This window comes from Castanea sativa, chromosome 11, assembly GCF_040712315.1.
Source record: "Castanea sativa cultivar Marrone di Chiusa Pesio chromosome 11, ASM4071231v1".
NCBI classification, from domain to species: Eukaryota; Viridiplantae; Streptophyta; class Magnoliopsida; order Fagales; family Fagaceae; genus Castanea; species Castanea sativa.
Window position 1 is genome coordinate 48,958,702 of NC_134023.1, and position 13,785 is coordinate 48,972,486.

Consider the following 13,785-nt stretch of genomic DNA (forward strand, 5'->3'; position numbering starts at 1 on the left):
CCTAATATTGTTATATGTGGTTTATTTATTTTCTAATGATTTGAAATACTAGCTTAAGTCTTAGTCAGAATACTTTTTAGGATGGATTAAAATTATTTTTTGAATTTAATGCACATTTATAATATTAGACTTTGGCCCATTAGAATCCCTTTAAGATTTGTCTAGATAATTAGAAGAGAATGTGAAATTTGGTGAACAAGTAAGAAAATTAAGGGAGACTTCAGAGAGAGAGAGAGAGAGAGAGAGAGAGAGAGAGAGAGAGAGAGAGAGAGAGAGAGAGAGAGAGAGAGAGAGAGAGAGAGAGAGAGAGAGAGGATGAAAAAAGGTGAGCTTGGATTAGGGAAATAGAATGAAAGGACGAAGGACTTAGTTTTAAATAAAAGTTAAAAATTTTGATTTTTGATTTTTTTTGTTGAGAAAAATGAATATTCTGTCAGAATTAATAACTATTAATTATAGTGTCATTTTTTCAGAAAATTTTCATGTTAGTGTCGTTTACTTAAACTTAAACTTTATGAGAATAACGTAATTTATCCTAAAAAATAGTCCAAATTATATTAACCTATTGAATATCTTAAATCATTATTATAATTAAAATTTTGTCAATAGTATCGATGAAAGTGAAAGAGAAAGTCTTAGGAGACAACCTTTGTGAGTTGATCGATTTTGAGTGGTGGAAAAAAATATTGGATCTATGTGAAAGTGATTGTGCCACTAACAATCGATCATATCATTAAATTTTGACAAAAATAATGACAAAGTCCTAAAAGAATTTTGGGTGGAAATAGACCATAAAAAACTTCATTAAAAAAACAGAGAAACAATCACAAAGTCCTTCCTTCGAGCCTCCCAAACATTAATCACGAGGGAGGAAACTACACATTAACAAATTGAAAGAAAATAGGCCAAAGAAAGAACAACAAAAGAAAAATGGTTTGAGCTCCAATATGATATAGGCTATATAGGTCCTGCGAAGATTGGCAAGTCATATCTTATCAAAATTGGGTCGGATTAATGTATGCTCTACATTAACCTTCTATTTTGAGAAAGATTTTATGAGAAATGGAAAAAATTATCAAAATGGTTAATCAATTTTTCATTTTTCCATAAAAAGTTTCATAAATTATTTACCAATGCATGCCCTAGGGGCATGCGTTAGTAAAATCCATCAAAATTTTTATGACCTTTTTCCTTGCCTTAATGACTGGTGCCATCTGTTACTGCCTAAAGGTCAGGTTCCCAAAGATGGTTGCTAATAACAAATTGCTCATAAAATATCTAACGGTTTGATTAATGGGTGTTTTTGGGGTATTTATTAATAGATCATTTTAAGAAAGTTTTGATACTATTTTTATGAGAAAAATAAATAATTGTAAAAAAAAAAAGTTACTTTTTTCTTTTCCTATAATTTTTTTCTAAAAATAATTTCTAAACTAATATCTTTAGGACATTCGTTAAATTTTACCAATATCTAATAACAATTTTCCCCATTTATTTTTCTCTTTCCTTTCTTTGCTCTAAAACATATTTTATCATGTTAATTTATTTAATAAGTAACATCATACACATGTAAATGAATGTTTGGTCAAAGATTTTCATTATGAGTTCATCTTTCTATTGGAAATAACTAGCTAACTAGGCCAATCCCAGAATTTTATGAGGACCTAATTTCGCTTTCGTTAAATTTTATTACACATGCTAAGTTATATATTATTGTACACACTTCAGTTGATATTGTGTTTTGAAACACGAAACACAATTTTTTTATAATTATGAACTTGTTAAATTTTAGTTCCACACAATTTGTAACTATCATCCCTTGCTTGATAGCATATTAAATTTTGACCAACTTTTAATATATAAAATTTGGTGGTGAGATTATATTATTTTATTTGGAGATTTATTATGTGTAGCAGGTACTAGTCACATAGAAATTAAAAGACCATTAAGAAAATTTCGATATAACAAAGACATGGTAAAGTCAAACAATACATAATAAAAGCAATGGTCTAAACTTGTTATACACAAACTATTTTACATAGTTTTACACTTATTCCAAAAATTTTCAATCAATTTCTTTAGAGAGTATGTGTAAAACTACAAGCATAATAAATATTACTCAAAAACCAATGACAAGTCACACGTACTAAAACATTTTCAATCAATTTCTTTTGAGTGTAAAACTACTTGTGTAATAAACAATACTACTCAAAAACCAATGACAAGCGACAAGGACTAAAAGTAGAACAACCAGTGACAAAAGTCACAAAACACAATGTTCATTACACAAATTATTTAACATAATTTTACATAGGCTAAAAGAAAAAATACGAAAACATTACTTGAAATCATGATTTTCAAGTTGTGCAACAAATATAACCCAAAAATATGAGTATTGTTTATTACAAACATTCACGCACTATATATATATATATATATACACACACACACATATCATGTCCTAAAAGCTAGGTTGATTTGTGCAATAGGATGCGAACTCAGCGAGTGCCTCTGTAGAAGACCTATCTGCACTAAGTGCTTTCTCAGCAGCAATTTTTAGGCCTTTCATATGGCTCTTAACTTTCTTGCCCTCCACTCTGACCATTAGACCCTTTATGACTTTAGCAATTTCCTCTCGGTCCATTAGGCCTTTCTCGTTAGCTTTTGGTCTCAGTGCCACTTTTAGATCCTCATCCAATAAAACTGCATTCAGTCTTTGTTTTGCAAAAAGTGGCCATGTAATTAATGGTATGCCATGCGTGATACTCTCTAGGATCGAATTCCAACCGCAATGAGTTAAGAACCCACCCGTGGAGCTGTGGCTAAGGACTTGGATTTGTGGTGCCCAAAAGGGCACTACAAGACCTTGTCCTTTGGTCCTCTCCACAAACCCTTTCGGTAAGAAAGCAAGTGGGTTGTTGTCATGGGTTTGGTCACTAAGGTATGCAACACTAGATTTATTATTCGGGCTTCTCAAAACCCATAAGAACTTATGACCACTCAGATCCAATCCAAGGGCTAGCTCATTAATTTGTATAGGGAATTTCAACGAATTTCTAAACCTGTGAGAAACAAAAATAGAGAAAACACACGCCAAAGAAAATAACCACACACACAAGACAGTATTTATGTAGTTCGGCAATTTGCCTACATCCATGGAGTTGCAGGAATTTCACTATTATCAATGAAAAATATAAAGTGTGGCTGCAGTTCTTTTTCCTCTCTCAAAACCGACTATACAAAACTCTAATTACAAAAAACTGCGCTTTATACATCCACGCAACATTATTCGGGTCAGGTCAGGTTGTCAACTAGATTAAACATAAACTAGGCTCCACAAAGCTCAACAATTTGTTCATATGAAAGGGTTCCACCACTCCCAAAACAAACAAATAGGACAGAGCCATGTTGCTGATTGTCCAACCATCTTAAGCAGACTGACCCTTCAACCTGATTGCTTGAATTTGAACCAGTTCGAGTGATGGGTCCAATTGGATAAAGTGAGAGATTTTTAGCTTCTTCTTCTAACAATGCTTTTACAGCACTTTCTTCCAATTCCATGAAAGTATTGAGGATAATACCCTCAGCTAATCGCAGCCCATTTTCGCTAGGAAAAAAACATTTTGTAAAACTCACCCGTTCGATCTTGAATTGGGTCTGGAAGATCTCTACTGTGAATAGGTATGCACCCTGGGAGTTTTAATGGTTCTGGTAGGTCTCTATACTCGCATGAAACTGTCTCATCTATCTTTGTCAAATGCGAAAGTAATGACAACGAAAAAGCATTTGCCAGGAAATAATTGTAAGGTGGGATGTTTAGTTCCTTAGCAACATGTAGTGCATCCATCCCAAAGATATCAACGACCAAAGCTGTAACTCGAGTCGACTTTAACACTTCAGGAAGAGATGGCAGTGAACGAGTCATGGTAACAGCAATTTGGACTTCAGGATGTAAGCTTTCAAGGCCATCAGAGCTCACTGGAGGAAGAAAGACATGGTCTATGCTGGTGGGCAAGGCTTCGAGGACTTCTTTCATGGCTTTGGGTGGAGACCCAAATACCGGAATGATACATGTGATGTGGAAGTCGTGGTGAAGAACAAATAGCTTGGCAAACTCCACAAAAGGGATGAGATGCCCCATCCCTGCACTTGGTAGATCGAATAGCTATGTGAGGTTTTTGTTCCATTTGGACAATATGTATCAATAGTAATGTTTTGAAGATATGGGTTTTGAGAGAGAATACTATGATTTTTATGGTTATGACTCGTGAGTTTGCTTGGTTATATAGATATTAGGACTTGGGAATGGTATTAGATTACTTCGAGTTCTTGGAAACAATTGTGGGAGAATATTTTAATAGCACATAAATAGTCATAAGCAACAATTTTATTATGTAACAAATAATGATTAGTTATTTATTATTTTTACATAAATTCATTATTTTGACTTTTATTAACCACATGAATACGTGGAATAAAAGTTATAATTTTTTTAAGTGATCCTCGGAATTTTTATTTTGGGATAACATAGACACAATTACACAATGAATATTATATTCTCTTCCTTACATTCATGATAAAGTTCACACATTAAATTTATAGTAAAATTTACTATAAATGTGAAAATAAAAAAAATCATTTCACTATGTTTCAACTTCTCATAGGATCCTAAAACTTTTCCCTCACTAAACCCAAAGAGAGGTGTGGCGTTGAGTATTATACTATATTTATTTGTTATTTTTTCGTTGGCATAAAAGCAGTGCATGCGTTGAGGTTTTGTTGTTTTTGTTTTTGTTTTTTTGGAATTGGCATAAAAGTAGTGAATGCAGCAGGCTACAAAGTTTTTAATTTTTTTTGGCAGGCACGAACTACAAAGTATGTTTAAATAATGGAAAACAATAAATTTAATGTATAATATTACCTTCCTTTTCTTTTTTTTTTCTTGAGAATCAGATCAATAGACAAACAAAAGAGAAACAAACAAACACAAAATCGTTCCGGATTACAACAGACACGCAAAGAGTAATATTTTCAAGCCAAGGCATCTCTGTCAAAATGAATAGCTTTGCGGGCTAGAGTGTGGGCAACCTGGTTTGCCTCCCTCTTCGTGTGATGGAATTCGCAGCTTTTCATGGCCATTGACAAAAATGCTTCATGTGACCATGTCATCTATGATGTGTCCAATATCACAGGTAGATTCAGCAGAGTCTTGGATAGCTCTAATCACTGAAAGTGAGTCGCTCTCAATTATAACACAACTAAAACTAGTCTCAATTGCAAACCTGATAGCCTGCCGGATAGGCAATGCCTCGGTGACCTCTGTATCTTGCACACCTTCCACCTTCTCCGACAAAGCACCGTCACGCACCACCACACCTATGCCTGCTTTATTAGTCTCTTTAAAGATAGCTCCATCAACATTAACTTTGAACCTATGCCTTATGCTACTACTGTGACGCAATTACAATAATTTCATAAGAATCTTAACCCAAAAAATAAAAATAAATAAAAGACTTACAAACGAAACGTACGTATCTCATTGTGACATAACTACTTCAACATAAATCTGGAAAAAAAAAATTGACTAACATCATAATTGTTCCTTGTAATCTATAGAGGAACAATCTCTTATAAAATTTATTTATAGTATTGATCTATGAATTAAAATTTTCAATAAATTTTTTTTTCTCAATATACTTATTTAAATAATCACTAAAAAAAAGCATTTTCATCTTGTTACGAAACTTTGTTTTGAAGCTTCATTGCCGAAAATGCACATTTCATAAATACTAAACTCTACGTAGATTGGTCAGTCGAGGGTTTTTTTTTTTTTTTTTTTTTTTTTTAAGGGAGGTGATTAAGAAGCCTAAATGAGTCAAAATCAAATAAAAAGAGAATCTAAATATATAGAGATATTGACAAAAAAAAAACACATACAAGTACATAAAGTTTTACGATTTCCTTTTATGAATTTTCATATTTTGTTATATGATAGTTTATTATTAGTTGTCATTATTTAATGTAAATTTGGATAGTGTGATAATTTTTTTTTAATTTTTTATAAAAATTTTATTTTTATGAATTTTCATTATCTATTTGCTATTGTTTTTATAATATATATATATATATATATATATATATATATATATATATATATTTATATAAACTCAATCTACTAGCAAAGTATTAATTTTTGACCCAAACAGTCACACTCATTTATATATAAATAACACACATAAGTGTTTATTTAACCAATCAAATACTTGAGCAATCATTAACTTTACTATTTTTTTTCTTGAATCACTAACTTTATAACAAAAAATTATTATAACATGATAATAATATACACATCTATAAGAAACCTTCTATATTTTCTAATTATTAAATTATATAAAGTTATATTATATTTTTTCTATACACACATATTCACACACATCATCATTCACAATAATAATAATAATAATAATAATAATAATAATAATAATAATAATAATAATAATAATAATAATAATAATAGCACACACAATCAGTATCAAGATATACTCATATACATAATATAAATTTAGAATAAAGAGAGATACACTCACTCTTTACTCTTAAAGTCGGAGATACCAAGATAGTTATAGAGAGAAGAGAGAGAGAGAGAGAGATATGGTATGTGTTATTTTTTAGTTTTGAGATAGGCTAATTTGTGTTGATGTTTGGTTTTGGGCTAGAATGATTAGTGATTAGATTGTACACAATTTAAATTAGGTTGTGCAAAAAATATGCATAGCCGCCATGCTAAGCAACCAAACAAAATAAAATAGAGTGAATTCCATTAACATACCCTAAGGTTTGGGTAAATACCAAACAAGTCCAAGAATTATCAAAAATCAGTCAATTTGGTCCCTAAAGTCAACTTAGTCCATAATTAGTTATTTATTTTTTCTCAACTGTTTTAGAAACCAAGTTGTCTTTAGAGACCAAATTGGTAAGTTTTGAAAAGTTTTAGACCTGATTGGTATTAGCTTAAACCCCAGAGTATATTAATAGAATTTACCCAACAAAATAATTGAAGTGAATAAAGTAATTCCTAGTATTATCAAATACAATTATAATATATATATTTATATATGTATGTATGCATGTATGCATGTATGTATATAGATATATATATATATATATAGGTGAAAATAGCCAAATACCACGTTTTGGCAAAATTTGTTGCAAACTAGCACTGTTTTAGAAATATTTATCAATCTACCATTTTTTTAGTACTCGAGTTTCACAAAATCGAGTTTTAAATAGTACTTGAGTTCAGTGAACTCGAGTTTCTAGTGAGTCGCCAGCATGACACTACTGACTTGGAAAGCAAGTTAGCATTTCCTAAGTTAAAGTTTTGTACAAACAAAAAGAAGAAAAAGGAAAAAAAAAAAAAAAAGAAGAAGAAGAAGAAGAAGAAAAACAAGATACTCGACTGCATTAAGCTCGATTACTATAAAGAAGTACTCGATTTCAGTAATATCAATTACCTCATTATTTTTTTAATTACACAAATTCCAGGTTAGCAGTGCCACGCTGGCGACTCACTAGGAACTCGAGTTCCCTGAACTTTGGTACTATTTAAAACTTGATTTTGTGAAATTCGAGTATTAAAAAAGCGGTAGATTGTTAAATATTTCCGAAATAGTGCTAGTTTGCTACAAATTTTGCCAAAATATGGTATTTGGCTATTTTCACCTATATATATATATATATACACACACACACACAACAATAATTTAATTCAATTTCTAAACCCCCTATTTATCTAATTTAATAAAATAATAAAATTGTAAGTGCTAAAAACCACTCACTCAATACATGATTTACTTATGTATTGAAAGCAGGTTTCTCTTGTTCACTAGAGTGAAATTCAGAGTTGTACAATTGAAGCCAGCAGCATGAGGGCAATTTTTATCTTTAAAGATGTTTGGCTTTTTTGGGGAGTCATGATTTTGAATATATATATATATATATATATATATATATATATATATATATATATATATATATTTTTTTTTTTTTTTTTTTGTAATTTTGGGAATTTGTTAGAATAATTTTTTCTTGTTTCCATTTGGAGCAACTATTGGCCAAGGAATGGGCTAGATGCAAATGCTATTTCCCTTTTTTGTATTTTGTATCAAAATTTTATTTTTGGGGTTTTTTTTAACCAATGAATTTTCTGTTATTTACTTTACTTAAAAAAACCAATATCCCTATTTCACTTAAGTTTAAATTGAGAAGAGTTATTTTGGAAATTTGTATCTTTTGATGTAAAAGAAAATACATTCAATATTCACTTAAAAGTTGGATTCTTTTAAAACATGCCTAACAATCAAGGTTTTGAAACCCAGACCGTTCAATAAACCATAAAAAGAAGAGGTTCAAGGTTTTTGAGGTTAGACCGAGGTCGAACCAAGGTCGAACCGTGATGACGACATAATTAATTTAACAATTATTTAAAATATAAATAAATTAATTTAAGAAATTTCACATTAAATTAATTTATGAAACCCAATAAAAAAATTAATAGAAATTTTCCCATGAAATTAATTAATTTTTTTTAAAAGAACAGTAACTTGAATAGTGTCCGCGACTGCCACAAACGTTGTAAAATGTAATTGCTACCTACTAGATGATAACTCAAAAAAATAATAATAATAAAAATAAAAATCCAGCTGGGTTCACATTCCACACAAAGACAATCTAGGCACTTCCTTAAAAGATTCCGTAGAATATTCCATCTACCATTTAAAATCCTAACTGTCCATTATTCAATTAACCTCTCCACATTTTCAGTCCTTCTCTTCACGCAGTTAATTCAGCTGCATTCCCTTCCATCAACACCTCAGTGTTCTTTTGATGTGGGTTTTGTGCCGGCAAAGAGTTTTGAAAGGTGATCAAGAAGAAATAGAGAATTATGGTCCAGACGGAGTCCCTTGCATCGACACCTCAATGTTCTCAACACCTCAGAATTAAGTTGTTATTAGAAGAAATGTATGTGTGACAGGGTGAGAGTATGAGAGTCTGACTCTCATACTCTCACCCTGTCACACACACATTACCTGCGGAGAACAAAGCCAGAAGATCTCCCCTCTCGTCTCCAGTTCCCTTCCTCCTCAAAACATGACGAAGATCTCCCCTTCTTGCTCAAATCCCTAAATTACCCTTTCAAATTCAACAAATCCATTCTCAAAGCCCCTGGTACTCCTCACGACTGGCCTTCCATTCTCGCCATCGTTCACTGGCTCGTCCAGATCACTCTTTTCAACGACAATCTCTCCTCTTTTGTGTGTGTGTGTTTCTTTTTTTAAGTTCAGATTCAAAAGGAAGTAGGGAACCGTGAGAAGCGATCTAATCACGGTTCTGAGAATTGTGAGATCCGACCGCGGTTCACACTATTCCTGCTTTTTTCCCATAGAGCAGTTCTTGAGGCTAAAAGAACCGCAAAAATGAGCAATTCGAGGTTTTCCCAGTCAGACCGTACAGTCCAGTTCGGGTTTCAAAACCTTCCTAACAATATGAGAGGGAAAAGAATAAATTAAGGCCACTATTTTTTATTTTTGGGAAAATAGTGCAGCTTAGTTAGATATCACAAAACAACCACTATGAAACATACGATCTTATTATAATGATATGATACAGTCAAACATGCAATACTTGATAAAGGGAGAAAATGTGCTTTTGCCCTTATTTTTATAAACATCTAGCGATATGTTCATGTTTTGAAACTATATAGCGACATGTCCTTATTTTGAAACTTGATTTTTTCAAAATCGAATTCCAATGTAAAACTCAATTTGTAGAAAATCAAGTTATAGACAATCAAACTTTAAAAAAATAAAAATAAAAATTATGGAACTCGAGTTTCGTGAATGGAACTCGAGTTCATGGAACTCAAGTTCCACTTGAAAATTTTCAAGGAACTTGAATTCCATGAACTCGAGTTCCATGAACTCGAGTTCTACATTGAAACTTGATTTAAAGAAAATTAAGTTTCAAAACAGAGACATATCGCTACATAGTTATAAAACAGGGACATATCGCTAGATATTTTAAAAAATAAGGACAAAAGCCCATTTTCTCCCATGATAAAGAGGATGTTTTGACTTTGTTGCATGTTTTGTTGACATGTTGAAAGACCGGTGTGTGGTTGGTACTCTTATAAACTTGATGAAAAAGATTTTGTATCATTTGGGTGAGTTAAAAGGGGATCTTAAATGGTTAAACCTCGGAATCTCATGGGTTTGTGATAGCTATTCAGAAAATAGGAATCCAAAGTTAAAGTTATAGCTAGCCCAACTTTGCTATTGTTCTCTACTAGTATTTTTAAGTACCAACTGAAGCTACGCAAACCTCTTTTTCTTTTTTCTTTTTTTTCTTCACTTTTGTTTATAGAGGTTAGAGCTCCACGTACTAGACTTTCGTCACTTTCAAGGCTATTTTAACTCAAATTTATCTCAGAAGGTGATAGGATAAAAGTGCATAGTAGGAAAATTGGTTTAGAAGTTGAGAATTCATGCTAGAGGGGATGAATTTTCAAGGCTATTTTAACTCAAATTTACGGCATATTTTTAAAATCTAACTGTTAAATTGCATATTCTTTATGCGTCTAATACACATGTCAAATTTTATGTCAATATGATATTATTTACAATATGATCTATATGCTTATATTTTATGCATAATTTTAAATTACAAAAACATGCAATTTAAACTATTTATTGACTATTGATCTTTAATTTTCTAGAAATTTTGTAAGAATGGAGGATCTAAGAAGAATATATAATCCAATGGTAGATTTGTTGAAATTCACCACCAATAAAATAATATTAAGTAAGGTTGTAGCTAAACTTTGTCCTAAGACAAAATTGTGTGCCAATCCGCACTTAATTGCCTCCCCCCCCCCCCCTTCTTATTTTTTTATTATTTATTTTTCTGATTTTGATCCATTCTTCAATAAGTTTTTCAGATAAATATGAGTTTTAGCCTAATTTTCAGCAATTAAGGGCCCGTTTGGATTGAGTGAGAAGGGAGGGAGAGTGCAGAGGAGTATAGTAGAGTTGACTGAAAATAGACTAATTTTGGGCCGATTCTACTCTACTTACTCTATACCTCCTCTTTTCCCCTCAATCCAAACAGGTCATAAATGAACAAATTATGCCGAGAAATTATAAGGATTTTTAAATTTTAATTAATCATCTATCTTTTGGAAATAATTAACTAATTATCTATAAAATAATTATCCAATAGAATTATCTTGTGCAATGTGCATTATTGTCATGAAACTTTAATTAAATAATTTAAGAACTAATCTTGATTAATCACTCAAATTCAGAGGTATATAAGCCTAAATTTTAAGAATGCATTTTTTGCCTTGAATCTTGATGTCGTAATTCATTTTAAATACTTAAGGTATTATTTTGACATCGTCAAAAGTTTCAATTTTGTTTAGAATTATACTTTCATTCATCCCAACTGTCAAATAGTGTTTTCACTTGAACTGTGTAGAAATACAATTTATTTATATAATAGGACCACTAGCGTGAGTCTAGATTAAGTCCAATGAATCTCAAAAGAGAGAGATCAAACTAACTAGTGATTTACCAAATTACAATATGTACTTTTCTCTTTAGTTATATAAGCAATAAAAGGTTTCAAAGGGGGGACTTCTCGAAGTGCTGGCTCTCCAAGTTCTTCTAAACATGTGGGTGCCTTATTACTGTATATGTGTTTGGGTATTTATAGGGGTGGTGAGTTTAAGTGCAATTCCTCGAAAATGTCGGGTTTAATAGGCCTCTCTAGTTTAGTTGAGCCACCATTTGTCTATAAGAAAAGAATAATAGGGCTGACCTCCTCCATTATATTTACGTTGTAAAATTATCTTTATATCTTTAATTTTTGGTTATATTATGGTTACAAAATAAATTGTCTAGAATTAGCTGATATTTCCCAATATATACGTTAAATTGTATTTTCAATTCTAATATAGTTGCAGTCTACACTTTAGGCAAACCGGCTTTTAGTAGCTTTGAGGAAAGAAGGTTGTATGCTTAAATTATTAACACAAACTAGTCATTAATCTGCACAATGTGCGGCTTTATTTTGATGGGATATTCAAGTTTAAACATGTAAAATCTGTAAGTTATATGTTTGTTGTCTACCATTACAATTATAGGTATTACTTCACAACATTTATAAAATACCAGCATATATATAATTAGTAATAAGTTTTTGATATGGTTGTCTTGCAACAATTGCAAAGCATTTGGATTACTTCTTTTCTCAAGGAAAAAAAAGAAGAAGAATATTTGGTCAAAGATTTCGTTTTGGTACAAATTAATCTTTTAGTGTCTAAATGATTAATCAAAGCTTTTCTTCTCACACACAGTGAGCCTCTCAACCCCTAGGGTCTTCGCCATCGTTTTCCTTTCTCAGATAGGCTATCATTGTCTTCTCCTCTTCCTTTTCTTTCTTTTTCAAACCCTTGTCAACTCTTTTTTTTCTAGGTTGTCTCTCCTTGTAGGTAAAGCCGTCTTTTCTATTTAATTCCTTTTAATTTCCTGCACATTTTCCATCATCTAAACCCGTATCTCTATACTCCTTTGCATGCTTAAGGCTTGTCCCTGCTTGCACTGAGTCAAAGTTTGTTCCCAATTATTCACCACAGTTCAACGATACCTACACAAATATTCCCTTCTTCCATATACCTTCCTGTCCTATCCTTTTCTGTCTTCTTCCTCATATCTTCCTTGTCTTTTTCAAGAACGCCTTTTTTCTTAGTTTTCTGTTTCTTCCAGAGTTCCCAACTGTGTTCAGTGAGTGTTGCACTGCACTGTTTCCACTGTGCATGCAATGATTTCCTCTTCATCCTTTTACCCCAATGTACACTAGTATAGCTACTAGGGAATATGGGTGGACTGATAGTAGTGATTCTGATATCAGTTCTAATTTGTTTGCTGAAGAACTTGATTCAGATCTTGTGCCTAGTGATGAAGATGAAGTTCCGTTTGCAAGACATGGGCCTATTGTGACACCTGATCCTGAGCATTTAGCAGCCCAAAGAGACTTCTGGAGTTTCTGTGCAATTGGATTTTTGTTGGACTATAGGAAGTTCTCTGTGCCACGCCTACAACACCTTATCAACTCTGCATGGAGAATCAGGGGATTAGTTTCCATTATAGGAAGAGAATCTTACTTTTACATCTTCCATTTCAAGTTCCTGGAAGATCTAATGCATATCTGCATAGAGGAACCATGGGTGGTTGATAGAGCACTTGGTTCTAGAACACTGGAGACCAAACCTAGTGATTGGTAACCTACAACTCAATTTCATTTTGATCTGGGTCCAACTCCACGGTTTGCCTTTGGAGTATCAATACCCAATGCTTACTGAGAGAATGTGTCAATTGATGGGCTTAGTGGAAAGAGTGGACTGAGAAGATAAAATCCCAAGAAATATCAAATTTATGTGAGTAAAGGTGTGAATTGATCCTTGGCTCCCAGTGATAGCTGGGTTTATGCTCTGGCTTGATGATCGTTCTAGGATCTGGATTCAATGCTGATATGAGAGGGTACATAAACTATGTACTAGATGTGGACTCATTGGTCATACACGAGGTCAGTGTACCCATAAGATGGAGGATGCGGAATTGATGCTATTCAGAGAGAGACATCAAATTCAAGAGCGTCTTCAGGTCAAATACAGGTTTGATGCTTTGCAACCCCAATTCACAAGTGAGCTTTGCACTTTCCATAATC

General features: G+C 32.2%; 1 pseudogene; it reads right to left on the bottom strand.

The window, feature by feature from the left end:
* Positions 1-2,461: 2,461 nt before the first annotated feature.
* LOC142614850 (hydroquinone glucosyltransferase-like) lies at positions 2,462-4,187 on the bottom strand (annotated as a pseudogene).
* Positions 4,188-13,785: the final 9,598 nt, after the last annotated feature.